Below are 20,154 nucleotides of genomic sequence, written 5' to 3'. Positions count from 1 at the left end.
AAATTTACATGGAACCACAAAAGGCCCAGAATCGCCAAAGCAATCCTGAGGAACAAACACCAAGCAGGAGCAATAACTCTCCCAGACGTCAGGCACTATCCCAGAGCCATAGTCATCAAGACAGTGTGGTACTGGTATCAAAACAGACATACAGACCAATGGAACAGAACAGAGAACCCAGAAATAAACCCAGACACCTATGGTCAATTAATCTTTGACAAAGGAGGCAAGAACATAAAATGGGAAAAAGAGAGTCTTTTCAGCAATTGGTGCTGGGAAACCTGGACAGCTGCATGCAAAGCAATGAAACCGGAACACACCCTCACACCCTGCACAAAAATAGACTCAAAATGGCTGAAAGACTTAATGTAAGACAAGACACCCTCAAACTCCAGGAAGAGAACATAGGCACGACATTCTCTGATAGCAACCTTACAAGTGTTTTCTCAGATCAGCCTCCCAAGGCAACCGAAATGAAAGCAAAAAGAAACCAATGGGACCTAATCAAACTGACAAACTTTGGCAAAGCTGAGGAAACCATAAAAACAAAAACAAAAAGACAACTTACAGCATGGGAGACAATAGTTTCAAATGATGCAACTGACAAGGCCTTAATCTCTAAAATATACAAACAACTTATACAACTCAACAGCAAAAAAGCCAACAACCCAATGGAAAAATGGGCAAAAGACCTGAATAGACATTTCTCCAAAGAAGACGTACAGATGGCCAACAAGCACATGAAAAAATGCTCAACATCGCTAATTATTTGAGAAATGCAAATCAAAACTACCATGAGATACCACCTCACACCAGTCAGAATGGCCGTCATTAACAAGTCCACACATAACAAATGCTGGTGAGGGTGTGGAGAAAAGGGAACCCTCCCGCACTGTTGGTGGGAATGTAAGTTGGTACAACCACTATGGAAAACAGTATGGAGGTACCTCAGAAAACTATACCTAGAACTACCATGTGACCCAGCAATCCCACTCTTGGGCATATATCTGGACAAAATCTTCCTTCCTTAAAAAAGACAAATGCACCCATGTGTTCATTGCAGCATTATTCACAATAGCCACGATATGAAAACAACATAAATGTCCATCGACAGATGATTGGATTAGGATGATGTGGTATAAATACACAATGGAATACTATTCAACTATAAAAAAGAACAAAATCATACCATCTGCAGCAACATGGATGGAACTAGAGACTCTCATACTGAGTGAATTAAGTCAGAGAAAGATAAATACCATCTGATATCACTTATATCTGGAATCTAATATATGGCACAGATGAACCTTTCCATGGAAAAGAAAATCGTGGACTTGGAGAACAGACTCATGGTTGCTTAGAGGGATTTGGAGTAGGAGGGACCTGGAATTTAGTGTTAATAGACGCAAACTATTTCCTTTGGAATGGATAAGCACTGGGATCCTGCTGTGTAGCACTTGGAACTATGTCTAATCACTTATGATGGAGCATGCTAATGTGAGAAAAAAAGTGTATACATGTATGTATAACTGGGTAACCATGCTGTACAGTAGAAAATTTATAAGAGCACTCTAAACCAGTTATAATGGAAATAAATGAAAATCATTATATAAAAAAATAAAAATAAAAAATTAATAAGTCCACGCATAACAAATGCTGGTGAGGGTGTGGAGAAAAGGGAACCCTCCTGAACTGTTGGTGGGAAGGTAAATTGGTACAACCACTATGGAAAACAGTATGGAGGTACCTCAGAAAACTATACCTAGAACTACCATGTGACCCAGCAATCCCACTCTTGGGCATATATCTGGACAAAACCTTCCTTCCTTAAAAAAGACAAATGCACCCACATGTTCATTGCAGCACTATTCACAAGAGTCAAGATTTGGAAAGGTCCCATTGGTTTATTTTTGCTCTTATTTCTATTGCTTTGGGAGACTGACCTGAGAAAATATTCATGATGTTGATGTCAGAGAGTGTTTTGCCTATGTTCTCTTCCTGGAGTTTGATGGTATCCTATCCTATATTTAAGTCTTTCAGCCATTTTGAGTTTATTTTTGTGCAGGGTGTGAGGGTGTGTTCCGGTTTCATTGCTTTGCATGCAGCTGTCCAGGTTTCCCAGCACCAATTGCTGAATAGACTGTCTTTTTCCCATTTTATGTTCTTGCCTCCTTTGTCAAAGATTAATTGACCATAGGTGTCAGGGTTTATTTCTGGGTTCTCTGTTCTGCTCCTTTGGTCGGTCTGTCTGTCTGTCTTGATGCCAGTACCAGACTGTTTTGATGACTGTGGCTTTGTAATATTTTTTGAAGTCTGGGAGAGTTATTGCTCCTGCTTGGTATTTGTTTCTCAGGATTGCTTTGGCGATTCTGGGTCTTTTGTTGTTCCATATAAATTTTTGGATTGTTTGTTGTAGTTCTGCAAAAAATGTCATGGGTAATTTGATAGGGATTGCATTGAATCTGTAGATTGCTTTGGGTAGTATGGCCATTTTTGCAATATTGATGTTTCCCTCACACCAGTCCAAATGGCCCTCATTAATAAGTCCACAAATAACAAGTGCTGGAGGGGCTGTGGAGAAAAGGGAACCCTCCTGAACTGTTGGTGGGAATGTAAACTGGTACAGCCACTATGGAGAACAGTTTGGAGATACCTTAGAAATCTATACATAGAACTTCCATATGACCCTGCAATCCCACTCTTGGGCATATATCCAACAAAACTCTACTTAAAAGAGACACATACACCCGCATGATCATTGCAGCACTATTCACAATAGCCAGGACATGGAAACAACCCAGATGTCCATCAACAGATGATTGGATTTGGAAGATGTGGTATATATACACAATGGAATACTACTCATACATAAAAAAGGATGACATAATGCCATTTGCAGCAACATGGATGGAACTAGAGAATCTCATACTGAGTGAAGTAAGTCAGAAAGAGAAAGACAAATACCACCTGATATCACTTATATCAGGAGTCTAATATAGGGCACAGATGAACCTTTCCATGGAAAAGAAACTCTTTAACTTGGAGAACAGACTCATGGTTGCCAAGAGAGAGGGTGAGGGAGTAGGAGGGAGTGGGAGATTGGGGTTAATAGATGCATACTATAGCTTTTGGAATGATAAGCCCTGGGATCCTGCTGTATAGCAGTGGGAACTATGTATGGTCACCTGTCATGGAGGATTATAATGTGAGAAAAAGGAAAGTATACGTGTTTGTGTGACTCAGTCACTTTCCTGTGCAGCTGAAAATTGACAACATTATAAATCAGCTATCATGGAAAAAATAAAAATCATTATAAAATATAAAAATATTTTAAAAAATTAAAAAAAGAGGACCCCAGATTACTACACCCTTCCACTAAGTGCTCAGCTCCCAGAGTGGGAGTGTTACTCTCAAAGATGCAGGCCGTTGTCTCTACCCCCGGCTCCAGAACTCTGGTTCTAAGATTCTCTCTGGGGGAGAAATGGACCATAAAATAGCACCTGATTTCTTCCCAAAGGAAACAACTTTGTTTGCAATATTGTGGTGTTCAAGCCAAATGGTGCTCTCAAAAACAGTGGAAGTAAAGATGAAAAGCAATTGGGAGGACATTCCTAGTTTCGAAGAAGATACAAGCTAAACTGCAGGCTGACTATATTGTTGGACAGACCTAGGAAGGTCAACTGGGAGGATCCTTCCTGGAGCCAGAACAAATGCCATACACTGACCTCAGGAATGGTTTCTTCAAGGGAGCATCTCTGTTTGGATTAGTGTGCAGAGAAGTTTATGTTCAAGAGCATTATTCAAAACAATAGATAAATCAGCTGGCAATCAGTAGAACCTTACATCTGGGTGTGGCCCAAGAAAGAGATGAAGAACACTCTGAGAAACTGTTATCACCTAGAGTGACTGTAAGCATACCCAGAATTGTGCCCTCCTGAGTTTCAACATAAGAGTGTTAAAACTGTGATGGAGTGGGCGTGCAGGGGGATATACTTCACTAAAACAAACCAGCCAATCACTAATCAAGTAAATAACAATAATAGCATTAAGAGATAAGGAAGTACACAATACATTATGTAAAATGTCCAGTTTCCAATAAAAAGTGAGACAAGCAGAGAAACAATGAATTATAATACATTTACTGGAAAAGAAAGTAGATGACAGAAACTACCTGGGAAAGTGACCAGATTTGGGGTTTCACTGAAAAAGTCTTCAAAGTAACCATTACAGATACATTCAAAGAATTAAAGTAAACCATAATTAAAGAAGGAAGATACAGTGACAATGTTGTACCAAATAGAGAATATTGGTAAAGAGGTAGAAATTATGATAAAAAATTCATGGAAATTTTGGAACTGGGAATTGCAATACCTGAAATAAAAAATTCACTAGAGGAACCAGTACTAGATTTGAATTGGCAGGAATAATAATTAGAGAACTTGATATAAATCAATCAATTTATATTCAATGCAAAGAGAGAAAAGGATGAAGAAAAATGAACAGAGCTTCAGATAAATGTGGAACACCATTAGGTGCAGTAACATATACATAATGGAAATGTCAGAATGAGAGGAGAGAGAAACACACAAAAAAATTAAGAATAATGCCCGGAAACTTCCACAGTTTATTGCAAAACGCTAATCTACACATCCTGGAAGTTCAGTGAACTCCAACAGGCTAAACCCAAAGAGGATTACAAACATCCAAATCATAGTAAAAATGCTCATAGTCAAAAACGAGGGGAAAAAATGTTGAAAGCAGCAAAAGCAAAAGGAGTCATTACTTACAGGGGAACCACAGTAAGATTAACAGCTGACTTCTCAGTAGAAACAAAAGGAAGCCAGAAGACAATGGGATAACATGTTCAAAGAAAAAAAAACCTGTCAGTCAAGAACCCTATACTTTAAAAAGCAATCTTTCAAAAAGATGAAGGGGAGGGAAGAAAAACAAAATCCTTAAATAGTCCCAGATAAACAAAAATGGGGAGAATTTGTTGCTAGCAGACTCAGATTATAAGAAATACTAAAGGAAGTTCTTCAGGCTGAAAGGAAAGGATCCTGAATGGTATTTCAAATCCACACACAAAAATCCAAAGATCATCCAAAAAAGTAATTAGGTAATTATAAGGGACAGTATTAATGCTTATTTTCTCCTTTTTTTCTGTTAACTTATGCATACTGAGGAGGAAGATCCTGCTGCCAGTCCCAAGTAAGGATTCCCACTATGTGAAGGATGGCAAAGATAATAGCAATACCAGTCACAGTAGAGCCCACAGATCTTGGCCACTGCATCTTCTGCAAATTTGGAGTCACCAAGGAGAACTCAGCACAGGTTCTGGTTGAAACAACACTTAACTCACAAAAAGGAGAAAACATACAGCAAGATCAGCATCTGTGGTATGTCCTGATCTTACATGGCTAGTGGGTCCTTTGAAAGAGCTGATAAAGGGTGTTGGAGTGTGTGCTCCCCCTGTCATGCTAGAGTTTAACACCTGTTCTCTCCCCCTGGGGGAAAGATATACTAGTGCAGCTGGCTGGGTGGGTGCTATATTGATGCATTCACTTAAGCAATACAAGGAAGTTCACTATATAAACAGAACAGAAGAAAGATTTTTTTTTCTAATAGAAGAAGAATGAGAGACCAAGCAATAGCTTGGCCCCTAGCCACCATGCAAAGGAATGTTCCATGCTCAGGGCACTATTTCAGAAATCCCAGGGAAGGGCAACACATCACAGAATCGCTGCTTCCCCAACAGTATAAAAAGCAGTCACACAACCAAATATGTATAAAATATATTGTTGGACTGAAACATAGAGAAATATATTTATTTTTTTTAACTTAATGATTTTTCTTTTTTCCATTACAGTTGATTTACAGTGTTCTGTCACTTTCTATTGTACAGCAAAGTGACCCAGTCACACATACACACACACACACATATATATATATATTCTTTTTTTCACCTTATCTTCCATCATGTTCCATCACAAGCAACTAGATATACTTTCCTGAGCTACACAGCAGGATCTCATTGCTTATCCATTCCGAAGGAAATAGTTTGCGTCTATTAACCCCAAATTCTCAGTCCATCCCATTCCCTCCCCTTCCCCCTTGGCAACCACGAGTCTGTTCTCCAAGTCCACGATTTTCTTTTCCATGGAAAGGTTCATCTGTGCCCTATATTAGACTCCGGATATAAGTGATATCAGGTGGTATTTGTCTTTCTCTTTCTGACTTACTTCACTTAGTATGAGAGTCTCTAGTTCCATCCATGTTGCTGCAGATGGCATTATTTTGTTCTTTTTTTATAGTTGAATAGTATTCCATTGTGTATTTATACCACATCATCCTAATCCAATCATCTGTCGATGGACATTTATGTTGTTTTCATATCGTGGCTATTGTGAATAATGCTGCAATGAACACATGGGTGCATTTGTCTTTTTTAAGGAAGGAAGATTTTGTCCAGATATATGCCCAAGAGTGGGATTGCTGGGTCACATGGTAGTTCTAGGTATAGTTTTCTGAGGTACCTCCATACTGTTTTCCATAGTGGTTGTACCAACTTACATTCCCACCAACAGTGCGGGAGGGTTCCCTTTTCTCCACACCCTCACCAGCATTTGTTATGTGTGGACTTGTTAATGACGGCCATTCTGACTGGTGTGAGGTGGTATCTCATGGTAGTTTTGATTTGCATTTCTCAAATAATTAGCGATGTTGAGCATTTTTTCATGTGCTTGTTGGCCATCTGTACGTCTTCTTTGGAGAAATGTCTATTCAGGTCTTTTGCCCATTTTTCCATTGGGTTGTTGGCTTTTTTGCTGTTGAGTTGTATAAGTTGTTTGTATATTTTAGAGATTAAGGCCTTGTCAGTTGCATCATTTGAAACTATTGTCTCCCATGCTGTAAGTTGTCTTTTTGTTTTTGTTTTTATGGTTTCCTCAGCTTTGCCAAAGTTTGTCAGTTTGATTAGGTCCCATTGGTTTCTTTTTGCTTTCATTTCGGTTGCCTTGGGAGGCTGATCTGAGAAAACACTTGTAAGGTTGCTATCAGAGAATGTCGTGCCTATGTTCTCTTCCTGGAGTTTGAGGGTGTCTTGTCTTACATTAAGTCTTTCAGCCATTTTGAGTCTATTTTTGTGCAGGGTGTGAGGGTGTGTTCCGGTTTCATTGCTTTGCATGCAGCTGTCCAGGTTTCCCAGCACCAATTGCTGAAAAGACTCTCTTTTTCCCATTTTATGTTCTTGCCTCCTTTGTCAAAGATTAATTGACCATAGGTGTCTGGGTTTATTTCTGGGTTCTCTGTTCTGTTCCATTGGTCTGTATGTCTGTTTTGATACCAGTACCACACTGTCTTGATGACTATGGCTCTGGGATAGTGCCTGACGTCTGGGAGAGTTATTGCTCCTGCTTGGTGTTTGTTCCTCAGGATTGCTTTGGCGATTCTGGGCCTTTTGTGGTTCCATGTAAATTTTTGGATTGTTTGTTGTAGTTCTGTGAAAAATGTCATGGGTAGTTTGATAGGGATTGCATTGAATCTGTAGATGGTTTTGGGTAATATGACCATTTTTACAATGTTAATTTTTCCAACCCAGGAGCATGGAATAACTTTCCATATCTTTGCATCCTCTTTAATTTCCTTGATTAATGTTTTACAGTTCTCAGCATGTAAGTCTTTTGTCTCCTTGGTTAGGTTTATTCCTAACTATTTATTTTTTTAGGGTGTGATTTTAAAAATTATTGTATTTTTGTAAGTAATACAATATATTTGAAATGTATTTGCCAATAACAGTACAAAAGAGAGTGGGAGCAAAGCTGTATTCAGCCAAGGAAATGTTTACAGATGATAAAATGATATTTATAATAATGTATTTTTGGCTTTATATCATTAATAAATGTGTATAGATTTGTAGATATCCACAAAAAGGGGAAAATGAATAAAGCTATATAGAAATAACATTTCTATGTATAATCAGACTTAAGCTAGTGTAACCATGAAGCTTATTTCATACAGTAGAAAAAAAATGTATTGGTTAAATAACTATTAAAAAAGTAAGTTATAATGTAAATAGTAAATAAGAAACAAAATTTTAAAAGTCAATTTAAATGTTTCATTCAAAAATATTCACTTAATGCAGAAAAAAGCAGTGAATAAAGAATATAAGAACAAAAATACAGGAGATACATCAAATATAAACAGTAAAATGACAGACATAAATCTGATTATATCAATAAGAACATTAAATGTAAATGGATTAAACAATCAAAAGGAATTGATTGTCAGATTGGATGAAAAAAATAAGATCAAGCCATATGTTATCTATAAGAGGCATGGCTGTAGCTTCAAAAAGATAAATAGATTGAAAGTAAAAGGTTAGAAAAAGCTAATATCATGCAATTAGCAACCATAAGAAAGCTGGAGTGGTGTATCAATATCAGACAAAATAGACTCCAAAGCAAGAAATGTTACTAGAGATAAACAGAGACAGTTTAAAATGATTAAAGGATCAATCCTCCAGTATAATATAATAATTATAAACATGTAGTAACAGAGAACCATATACAGGAAGCATAATGTGACAAAAATGGGTGGAGAAATAGACAATTCAATGATGATAGTTGGAGACTTAGCACTTTATCTTCAATAATGAGTAGAACAATTGAACAGAAGAACAGCAAGAAAATACAAGACTTGAACATGACAAATCAACTAAACCTAACAGGCATTTATAGTATGCTCCACCCAACAACAACAGAATATATATTCTTCTCAAGTGTACAGGAAATATTTTCCAGGATAGACCATAAGCTATGTGAAATTAGAAACCAGTAACAAAAAAAAAGGGGGAAACTCATAAATACGTGAAGAGTAAACAACACATTCCTAAACCAGTGGGTCAGAGAAAAACTCAAAATGAAAATCAGAAAATACTTTGAGATGAATGAAAATGTAGACACAACATACTAGAATTTATATAATGCAGGTAAAGCATGGCTTAGAGGGAAGCTTATAGCTGCAAATGCCTATATTAAGAGAGAAGAAAAATTCCAAATCAGTAACTTAATCTTCTACTTTAGGGTATTGGGAAAATGATGAACAAACCAAACCTAAAGAAAGAAGAGGGAAGAAAATATTAAATACTAGAGCAAAATGAAGAATAGAAAAACAATAAAGAAAATCAATGAAACCAAAATTTATTTTTTCAAAAACATTGACAGAATTTACAAACTTTTATCCAGATTGATGAAGAAAAAATAACACTCAGGTTACTAGAATCAGAAATGAGAGGACATCACTATCAACCTTACAAAAATAACAAGGTGTGTGAAGGAATACTATGAACAATTGCATGCCCATAAATTAGGTTACTTAGAATAGATGAATTCCTAGCAAGGCACACACACATGAATACATAGGACTCAAAAAGAAGTAGTCTGAGTAGACCTGTAGCAAGTTAAGAGATTGAAATAATAATAATAATAATACCCCCAAAGATAACTCCAGGCCCAGATGATTTTGCTGCTGAGTTCTACCAAACATTTATAAAAGAATTAATATAAACTCTTCACAAACTCTTTCAAAAGACAGAGGAGAATAAAATATCTCCAAACTCATTTTATGAGGCCCGTGTTACCCTGACACCAAAGTTATACAAAGACATTACATGAAAAGAAAATGAGAGACCACTGTATTTGACAAATATGGATGCAAAAATCCTCAACAAAACACTAGAAAACTGAATCTCACACCATATGAAATGCAGTGTGCCATTTTGCTTGTTGCCTCCCTATCGCAAAATGGAAGCTCCAACTCTACACATCACATCTATGCTCAAGGCAGGAAAAAAAGGGGGGTAGTACAAGCATTTCATTTTCTTGTATGAGTACTCTTACTTGTATCTTTTGTAAAAACCAATCATTTCCAAAAGTTTCTCAGCAGACTTTCACATTTATTTATATTATTGGAGAAAACTGGGTCTTTTGGCCACCCCCAGATACAAGTGAAAATGGGGAAAAGGCTGAGTAGTAAAAGTGAAAGAATGTCAAGGTTGGCTTACAACAATCATGATTCATCTTTTGAGGCTGGAAAAAGTCCTCCCTTGAACAAAATCAGGATTCTCTTAGCAGGCAGGAAGCTGGGTAGGCTTCTCACAGCATTTGCCACAACTACCATGCCATATTTTTTTCCCAAACCCTTGTGTCCTCAGATTCTAACCTGTGTCATCCTTACAGCCTGCATGGTAGCCATGTAGGTTCTGTGTTAAAGTTAGACTCTGATAGGTGAGTGGCTCAGAGTGCCCTATAGAATTTTCTACAGTGTGTTTCTTGGAATGAAAACTGGATTCTGTGGTCAAAACCTTTAGGGGAAATATTATGTTTAAAACTTGGTGTTTAAGCTAGGGTTATCGTTTGCTGAGTACCTCTCATAAGAACTGTGTGAGGTGCCTTAGAAGTCCTATCTCGTGTAATCTTGGTAACCCTATGACATAGGTTCTGCTACAATCATCTCATTTTTACAGATAGAAGTCGAAGTTTTGACAGGTTAAATAGCTTTTTCAATGATGTACAGCTGTTAAGTGACAGAACCAGTATTCAGATCAGGGGACTCTCTTCCCACAGCCAATACTCTTTATGAAAGATTGCCACAAAGCTAAAAAGATTGCCTGTTCCAGGACTTCTCAGGGCCTTTACTGTACTAGAATGTGTTGTGTAAAATAAAATGTATTAGAACTTCCAAGAGGAAGGTCTAAGTTATTGACCATGGAAATATCTATTCATCAACTATCTAGCAGGACTTTGAAGGATTAGTGTCCTGAGTAACACAGTCCCGCAAATACTGGTGTAGTGAAAAAACATTGAACCACGAATTAGAAAACATGGGTTCTCTCTGCCATTCCCCAACCTACTTCCCTGGTTCTTCTAGCTAATTCTTAACTGCCTCTTAAAAATTCACCATCTCATTTCAGCATATCATCTCCAGATAGCTTTTCTGGATCTCCGGGCCTGATTTTTGTGTTCCATCCTGTGATTAGATACTGCTCTCTGCAGTGATTTCCCAACAGGGAGAAAATGCCCCCTCTCCAGAAGCAGTAACAATGATTGGAGACATTTTTAGTTGTCAAAACTGGTGTAGGGGTAGGGTGCCATGGGCATTTGATGAGTAGAGGCCAGGGATACTGAGCATCATAAAATTAATAGGGCAACCCTCCCCCATGACTGAGAATTAGCCAGCCCATGTCAAGCATGCTGATGCTGAGCAATCCTGATCTATGTTTATTTGAAACATATTACCTAGCACACTGCCTGAATCTGGTATTTATTTGTCTGTGTTGATCCCTCACCCATTGTCAGTTTCCTGACTAGAAATCAGGATTTCTCAGGTCACAGGCAGGTCTTAACATCAACCACTGAAGTAAGGGGTGAAAAGTTATAGTAGGTTCATTTGGGAGTATCTATCTTACACATGGCTCCCATTCTTGAACACTGCTGCATGTGAAATTGATCCCAGAAGTAAGTTTGTACCACGTGACTCTTCTTTTGTCCTAATCATTGGAACAGAGGTAGATATGAGCCCATCACATTTACTCTCCAGGGAATTTAGGTTTGACACTGAGAGGAACTAGTCAGCCTCTGCTGGTTCTTTTGAACTTGAGGCTTATCAAGCAGCCATCTTTGCCACAGTATGTGAAAAAATCTGATCAAAGGAAGAAAATGAATCCATTGCAGATGGGTACAGACACAAGAGAATGTGGCATTCTGGAGACAGTATCCCTGCTTCCTAATGGCTTTCGATTTGCTGGTTCCACTTGATACCAGGAGCATTCCTCTTGTACTTTCTTTCTATGGTTTCATTCATAAACCCTTATAAGAAAAAAGAAAAAAAACTCCCTCTCTTATATGTTTGTCCGAGTGGGTTTCTGTTTACATGCTACCAAAAAGTATTGATTAAGCTACAAGTCAGGAAATATAATCCAGTTTTCTTAGCCTTTAGTATAAGTTTCTTCCTTTCCCCCAAATGTGAAAGTTTGGAGGAGAAAAGAAATAGATCAGAGAGAGTGTATGAAATGGACATTAGAAGTCAGCTCTATAGTTGCATTTTCAACTACAAAGGGTAGCTGGAAAGGCCATCCCTATTTTTAGATGATTACCCAGAAAGATGTGACTAATGCCTGGGGGGCTTGCTTTAGACTCTAAACTATATAATGCTACAGAAGCCTGAGTTTGCCTCTGTAAATGAAAGGCATTAACAGTCTACTCCAGTTTCAATACATCAAAAGAGGCTTGTGGAGACAATTATTTGCTCAAGGGGCACATGACCTTGTTGGACCTGACATTCATTTTCTCTTCCTTTGAAAACAATTAAAATTACATAGTTGAAATTGTGCACAATCTTTTGCTTCTTGATGACTACCACAAAGAAATAATAATAATGTTAATAATAAGTGGCTGTTAATTTGAAATAGACTTCTGGAGTCTTTTTTTATAAAAAGGGAAAGAGGCAAAATGAAAACTTCTCTGGATGTACAAAGGTTTCCGGATATGGCCATGTAAACCTGAAGCACCCTTGGCTGTGATGGCTGGAAAAGCACAGGAAATAGTAGCTACAGTGGATGGTGTTAGCCTGGCCATCAGGTTTGAGTTCTGTGGTTGGCTCCAAGTTGGCCCAAGAACAGATTCTGTCAACAGTGTGTTTTCATACAGGGCCAGCCATTTCCCTGAAGCAGGCCGACCCTCTGCTTATTCCTTGACCTCCGCCCACAAATCTGGGATGGTTTTCTAGAGAAATAGCTGTTACATTCCCCTGCCTATTTTGTCCTTGATTTGCACAGCACAAATGCCAAGAAACATTCACACAATGGATTAAGGTACCTCTGAGATCGCTACTGTGCTCGATGGCAGACTGCGTATTTGCAAAAGCTTGCCTACGTCTTTGTCAACACACGCCATTTGTTCTTTTTCTTTACCTATCAAAATTCCACCCCTTATTATTTGAGGCAAGGGGTAGGAGAGGAGGGCCCTACTGACCATTGTTTCCAGACCTCAAAATAATTTTTTCTTAATTTATTTTCTTTGGTGATCCCCAACTTCAGGCACCTTCCTTCTTGGTGCTGGTTGAATTATTATTCTTTTTTTTTAAAAAAATCCTATTTTCTTACAGCTTTTATTTTAGGCTATAGATCTTCATAGGTATAGAGTGTATTAGGCAAGCCCTTGGTTTGGCACATCTTTGCTTTCTGCTTCCTAAACCTTCAATGTCAGGATTAGATGTGGAATAACGAGCTTAGATCATTTTATTAACTTTGTAATCAAACAAAAATCTCAGATTCAGAAAATTTTCTATTGGCATGAAAGAATTTTTTACATTGATTAAAAGAAAGTATAGGAAAGAATAAGATGATTTCTTGGATTATTTCTAGCCAATAATCGGAGTCAGGATTTCTTTGACTCTGAAGAAAAATCCCAGTGCTGGCTCACTCACACTTCTCTTTCAGAAGCCTCTATTAGAATGTGGACAAGCAGGAGTGGGGGAGGTCTGTAATTTTAATGGGACTGCAGAGAGTACTTTAAAAAATTGAGCATTTCCATGAGAACAAATATAATAGCTCCTACCTGATGTCATAAGCATTTGTTCTCTTTAAGAATCCAGGCGTGTAGGCAAGTTTTTCTGACGTAGGAGATGACTGGGTCCCTCAGGACACTGAAGGGTGTCACTTGCAGGGCACTGTCGGCTCCCTGCTTTGTGACTTTCCATGAGTCTGGGCTTTGATTTTGATGTTGCTTCTCTAAAGCCACGGACATTGCAGCCAGGCAGTGACTCAAGCAGATGGCTGACTGTGACAAGCCTCTTCTGATTGGTAATAAAAATACCAGAAGCTACACTGCATTGTGTACAAATACGTGAGGCTATTGCAGATTCCTTTGTATATCTGGATTCTATTTTGAGAGTGGGTTGATCTTTTCCATGCACAACCCTCACAGAATGAGCAAGCACGCCAGGTGTGTGTCTGAAGCATCTACTGCAGTTTGTGAGAGTCAAGATTTTTTTTTTTTTAATCAGCCTTCTAAACCTTATTTTTCCCCTCTAAGGTTTCTGACAGGCTGTGCATGGTTTGGGGATAGGAGAGAGAAAAATTTCGATCTTCTTATACCATCAGAGATACTCCCAAATTGAATGACTAACTCACCCTGTATTGCCTCTCTCTTCCCTTCAGAGATGCTGCTAATGAACAAAACAATGAGGAAGCGTAGAATTGAGGGTGGGAGCAGTCCTTTGGGCAGGAAATCCATTCCCTGGGCAATAAGTCCAGTCAAGAGTTGATTTTGAACTTACTTTGCTTAGGTTATTGCGTTTGGTCATGGACATTTCAGCATCAGCATCACCTGGGGCACTTTTACAAAAATGCAGATTCCAAGGCCATGCCTTCCGAGGTCCTAATTGAGCATGTTTAGACTGGAACCAGGGCATCTTTATTTTGAACAAGAAGCCTAGATGATTCTAACCTGCTACTTCTGCATTAAAATGTAATATGATTAAGTTTATAAGTCAGAGGGCCAATTGCAACCCTGAGTCAGCTAACTGCTAACTCTGTGGCCTCAATCTGCCGATCATATGGATTGTGGGTGGGACAGAGAGGAGCAGTGGGATGGAGAGAAAAGATAGTAGATATAGTAGATGAGGGGTCTGAAGGTTCCATTTCTAGTCCTTGTTTTGTCATTTATTAGCCATGTGACCTTGGGCAAATGTCACTGGGAGGCTCAGTGTCTCATCTGTAGAATTCATGCCCTGCTTACCTCATTGGGTCAGGAGGATCAAATGAGAAATAACTTTCTAAAACATTGCATGTTAGAATCACAGTATTTTTATAAAGAAGCAGTATTTTCCTCTTTGAATCTAATGATGGCATACTCATACTCAGCATCCCCAGACCCTAGAACCTTTGCTCACTCAACCAAAGGAAGCCTGGTGCATTGTTGTGGTTGATTCTGAACACAGTTGTCACAACCTGGGAAGGCAGTGGTTTTCAGAATTGCCAGCTTCAGAGTTCCCATTGTGGCTCAGTGTGTTAAGAACCTGACATAGTGTCTGTGAGGATACAGGTTTGATCCCCAGCCTCACTTGGTGGGTTAAGGATCCAGCATTGCTGTGGCTATGGTGTAGGCCAGCAGCTGTAGCTCATAATCGACCCCTTTCCCTGGAACTTCTGTAGGCCACATGTGTGGCCCTGAAAAGAAAAGAAGGAAAAAAAAAAAAAAGAATCACCAGCTGCATGCATAAAAAGGGAAGATTCTGGGGCTCCTTTCTAAATCAGAGTCTCTAGGACTGTGAGCGAGAGGCAATGTGCCATTTTAGTAATACAGAGATCATTTGTATTATATTAAAAGTAGGGGAGGAGTTCCCACTGTGGCGCAGTGGGATTGGCGGTGCCAGGAAGCAGGTTTGATCCCCAGCCCAGCACAGTGGTTCCAACTGCAGCTCGAGTGGGGTGGCCAAAAAATCAAAAATAAATAAATAAAGTAGCTGGGTAGTAATAATGGAAGTTGGGGGCCTGAGAGCTGACTATGACCTCCCAGGCCTCTCTCCTACTTCCTCTGGCCCAAGAATGAGATGTGTCTTTGTGCCCCTATCCTCGCCTTTATCTCACACCCTTCTCCTCTAGCCCATCCACTCTTTTAACCTACTCCTCAGGCCAGTCCAGCTACACGCTACTGCAGCCTTGGACCTCTGCTCCAGAATTATCTCCCTTTGTCAAGCCTCGTTCCCCTCCTGCCGTGTCTCAAGCTACCTGCCCCCAGTGCCGTTCCCATGACGGTGTATAGTAAAGGTTCTGTTGCTCTCAGGACTCAGCTTTTGTTTTTGAAACATATTTTTTGCATTTTATCATTTGACCAAAGCATCCTGTCCAGGCATTCCTAGAGAAATTCTGATAGAGGAGTCTGAGCCATCATCACCAGGTCAGGCAGGATGATGGTGGAAGGAAAGGGTACAGTCCCCGAGTCTGTGCAGCCGTACAAGCCAGGCTAGTAAGACTTCATGCTGGTCAGCCCGATTCCTGGACTCCTCCATCCTCTCCCCTGTCCCCTCCCTTCCACTTTCCAAAACAAGGCAACAGGGGGTTTTCCTCTCTGAACATGGAAGGTCTCCATCCCCCGGCCTTCCCTTATTTTATTACCCAGCTCCAGAGAGTGATGTGGCTCTGATCTGACACGGCTGCCGTGGATTTCCTAAAGGCTGCCAGTTCCTCTCCAGGGAGCTGGAAGCCTCCTTTCTGGGCAGGGCCTGGCCCATGGAGCCCTGTGTTTCTGTTGACGGATTTCTGGTGTGACATGGAGCTCATCGTATCAGAATTCTCAAGGCCGATGTTTTCCCAAAGTACCATTAATGAAACCTCATTCCCCGCGTCCTGTGTTTTGTTGAGGGCAGTATGTCTTCAGCCAGCAAACAATTTTTAAAGATTGTTTTTGCTTATTTTGAGGGACAATATTTAAAAACAAACAAACAAACAAAAACTTCCTGCTTTTAAATTGAAAAATAAAATGGACAGAAAATTAGGAAGATAAATATGGGGGGAAGGGTTGGAAAAAAAACACATTTTAGTGATCTTCAGTGGGGGTTAGGAGATGACAGGCCCTCCGTTTGGTAAGACAGCAAAATCAGGCAGCTAAGGGTCATAGAATGCCAGAAACGAGGGAAACAGAGAGGGGCCAGAACATAGTAACTCTTTTATGATATCCTATGTCTTACAGAAATACTTTCAGGAATTAGAGGCTGACGTGTCCAGCTGCATCTCATCAACATCTTGAACAGGGGTCAACAAACTGCCATTTGCCCCCTGTTTTTATAAATAAAGTTTTGCTGGAACTTTGCTATGCCCATTCCTGTTGTCTCAAGCTGTTTAGTTATAGACCAGCAGAGTCGCTATAGCAGACCATATGGTCCAACACACCCAAAATATTTGCTATCTGTTCCTTTACAGAAAAAGTTCACTGACCCCTGGTCTAGAATGTTGTATCCCCTAGAGAACTACTTTATAAACGTGTCCCCTTAGCAACAGAGTGTATTTTTGCAAAGCATGTTTTAAATGTAGATGGCCATGAAAAAGATATGGGGTGTTATGAGGAGGGCTAAGAATCACAGTCTAGCTACTCAGCCATTCCTCTGAATCCTGTCCCCCAGTCGTATCACCAGAACTCAGCATTCTACGGAATAGAGTTTGAAAATCACTCAGCACATATGCTTCTTGAGAGAAGGGTACTGCCTTCGTTTTTTATGTGTCTATTTCACGACTGACTCATAAAACACATTCAAGATAACATGATGGATGAGTAATAGAATGAAACACTCCCAAACCCCACGGCCACTGTCAAATCTGTCTGTGTACTCGGTCATCTAAACAACTACCCCAAGATTAATTTATGGCTGCTATTTCTTTTTCCCATACCCTCATGTTGCCGGTTTCTGACCTTAGTCCTATCCCTCTGCTGAAACAATTGTCATTGAGGTGCCCAGTGATATTCTTAGCTACCACGGCCCTGGATGTTCTTTGGTTCCTATTTTCTAGTGACCCGCTAGACGTTTGACACTTTGAATCTCCCTACCCCCTGGCTTCTTGTTCTTCTGGATTCTCCTGGTTATTTGTGTCTTTCTTTGATCTTTGCTTCCCTGTCTCTGAAATGGGCTCTGTTTCTCTGGCCTCAAATGATGGCGTAGTTTTAGCATTGACATCACCTCAATCTCTGTTTAAATGTTGAGCACTCACAAGTCACTAGTTCCTAAATTTCAGACTCATTCACCTCATCCTCTGCTAGACAACTCCACCTGGTACCCCAAACGGTACCTGTCTCAGTCTGAGTTCCCCATGGTCATGATGAGCTGCTTCCTCTTCAGTATTCTCTCTTTCACTTGATAACATCATCGCCTGGCGAGTTCTTGCCAACTTCAACCTTATAACTGTGGCATTTCAAATCAAACACCAAACACCAAATTTTACGCGTTTTGTGATCTAAGGATTTCTTTCCTCCATCCCCTTTCTCCACCTTTCATCACCTCTCTTGGGATGGTGCCACAGTCTTATAACTGATCTCCTGAGGTTTGTAGCATATCCCAATCTCCACTATGCAACTCCAGAGATTATGTCTCTCACCCTTCCCCCAGCACTCACCTATTTACATGCTCTGAAAGGCTTCCCAGTGCACATGGGATAAAAACCAAAATCCATTAACATGGCTTACAAAGCACTACAAGGGTTGGTCCCTGTTTTTCTCTCCAAGCTTATCATGCAAAAAAAAAAAAAGTTTTTTTTCACTCATTGTCCTCTAGCCATGCTGGTCTTTCTTTTTGTCATATATGCCCTGCTCTTTACAACCAAGCCTTTATTCATGCTGTTTCCTCTGCCTGATATGGTCTTTCCTAAATAACTCCTTTTTGTCTTATAAGTCTTAGCTCAGACACCACTTTCTTGGAGATGCTGCTTTCCCTGAGCAAGCCAAATGTAGCCATCATAAGTTCTTAGGGCATCATGAACATCTGCTTCCTAACTCTTGTCACAGCTGTCATTTTACACTTGTCCTTACAATTATATGTTTCTCTCCACTCACTAGACCCTAATCTCCAAAAAGGTAGGAGCCAAGTCTGATTTTGCTCCTCCACATATCCAGTGCTCCCTATCTACAGCCTCCAGCACAGGGCCGTCACCTGAAATGGTTAAGTGAATGAAATTGCATCCCTTTCATCCAGAATTGTTCCCCTTAAATCTTCCCTGAGTACATTCTACCTAAAAGACCCAGCAAACCTATTCCAGCCTGCCCTTAAATGGTTCCTCATTGGCTGCAACATAAAGTCAAGCCTCATGCCATGCAAACCCTGTCATGATTTTGACCTTCCGTGCTCATCTGCGGCCCTCACTATCAGACATTTTATACTCCCAGGATCCAGATCCACTTCCTGTTCTCAGCCTATTGTGTCCTTCCTGGCCTGTGTTATACCACAGGCCTTTGCTCCTTGAATAGGCTTCAGCAGGATTTGTGGATTGTTAACATTTAAGCATGTTGCTCTTCCTCCCTCCCAATTGACTTCCCCCTCTCTTTCTCTTCTCTGTCTCTCTTTCCCTCCCTCTCTTTTTTTCTACGTGTACGTGCACTTGGGGGAGCATTTGAGAATAAGTTGAAGCCATCAATGGTACTTCACCCCTGAGCATTTCAGCAGCTATCATCTAAAAATAAGGTCATTCTTCTCCACAACCACAGCATAATTATCATGCTTGGGAAATTTAGCATTAATATAATACTATTATACAGAAAAAATTCATGTTTCCCAGTTATCTCAGTAGTAAACTTATAGCTTCTTGTTTTCTTTTGTTTTCCATCATTTCATTCCCCCAACCCCATTCTTCTATTCAATGTCTGTTTTGCTGACTCTAATTCCTCATTTCCACACTTATTTTGAGAAGGGTGAAGATTGAGAGCTGTACATCAAAACCTGTTTCTTTTTCCTAAACTAAGAGCTTGACCTCATTTCTGAGTCCCCCTTAAAGTTAAGTGTGTGATTTTTTTTAAAAAATCTTTTTAGGGCTGCACCCCTGGAGTTTCCCAGGCTAGAGTTCAAATCTGAGCTGTAGCCACTGGGCCACACCACAACTCACTGGACCACACCACTGCTCACAGCAACACCACAGCTCACTGGACCACACTACAGCTCACAGCAACACCAGACCCTTAACCCACTGAGCAAGGTCAGGGATCCAACCTGCATCCTCATGGATACTAGTCAGATTCATTTCCGCTGAGCCACAATGGGAATTCCATATGTATGTGATTATATGACCAAGTTTTAATAGCTGTAATGGGTGCAATGTCAGGGTTTAGGTTTCTAAGAAGTAGCAAAATCTTATGCTCTTCTCTTTTGCCAGATGAGTGTAGACAATGAAGACATGGCTCTGGGAACAGTGGAGCCGCTACAAGATAGGAGTCCTGGGTCCTCAAATCACTAGACAGAAGAGAGTCTCATGCCAACCAGGCTCACCTGCCTTGAGTTTTTAGGTGAGCAAAAATACATTTCTATTATGTTAGTCTTTATATGTGGGGATCTATTTGTTAGAGCAGCCAGTGTCACCAAATGGGGTAGTGATCCTTCTATGGAAAAAGGACTATTGCA

At 39.9% G+C, this 20,154-nt stretch overlaps 1 long non-coding RNA gene across 1 annotated transcript in view; it reads left to right on the top strand.

Moving 5' to 3' along the window:
* LOC106508256 (uncharacterized) overlaps window positions 1–20,154 on the top strand; it is a 448,820-nt gene that overhangs the window by 249,555 nt on the left and 179,111 nt on the right. Inside the window, exon 4 of the long non-coding RNA XR_014830950.1 lies at window positions 19,910–20,039. This is a non-coding gene — a long non-coding RNA (uncharacterized LOC106508256). The remainder of the gene's footprint in view (window positions 1–19,909; window positions 20,040–20,154) is intronic.

This window comes from Sus scrofa, chromosome 16, assembly GCF_054392235.1.
Source record: "Sus scrofa isolate SSC_HxYL_T2T_F1_AM1 chromosome 16, Sscrofa_HxYL_maternal_Yorkshire_Landrace_v2.0, whole genome shotgun sequence".
Taxonomy (NCBI): domain Eukaryota; kingdom Metazoa; phylum Chordata; class Mammalia; order Artiodactyla; family Suidae; genus Sus; species Sus scrofa.
Note: the sequence above shows the minus strand (reverse complement) of the source record. Positions and strands in the feature narration are given on the sequence as shown.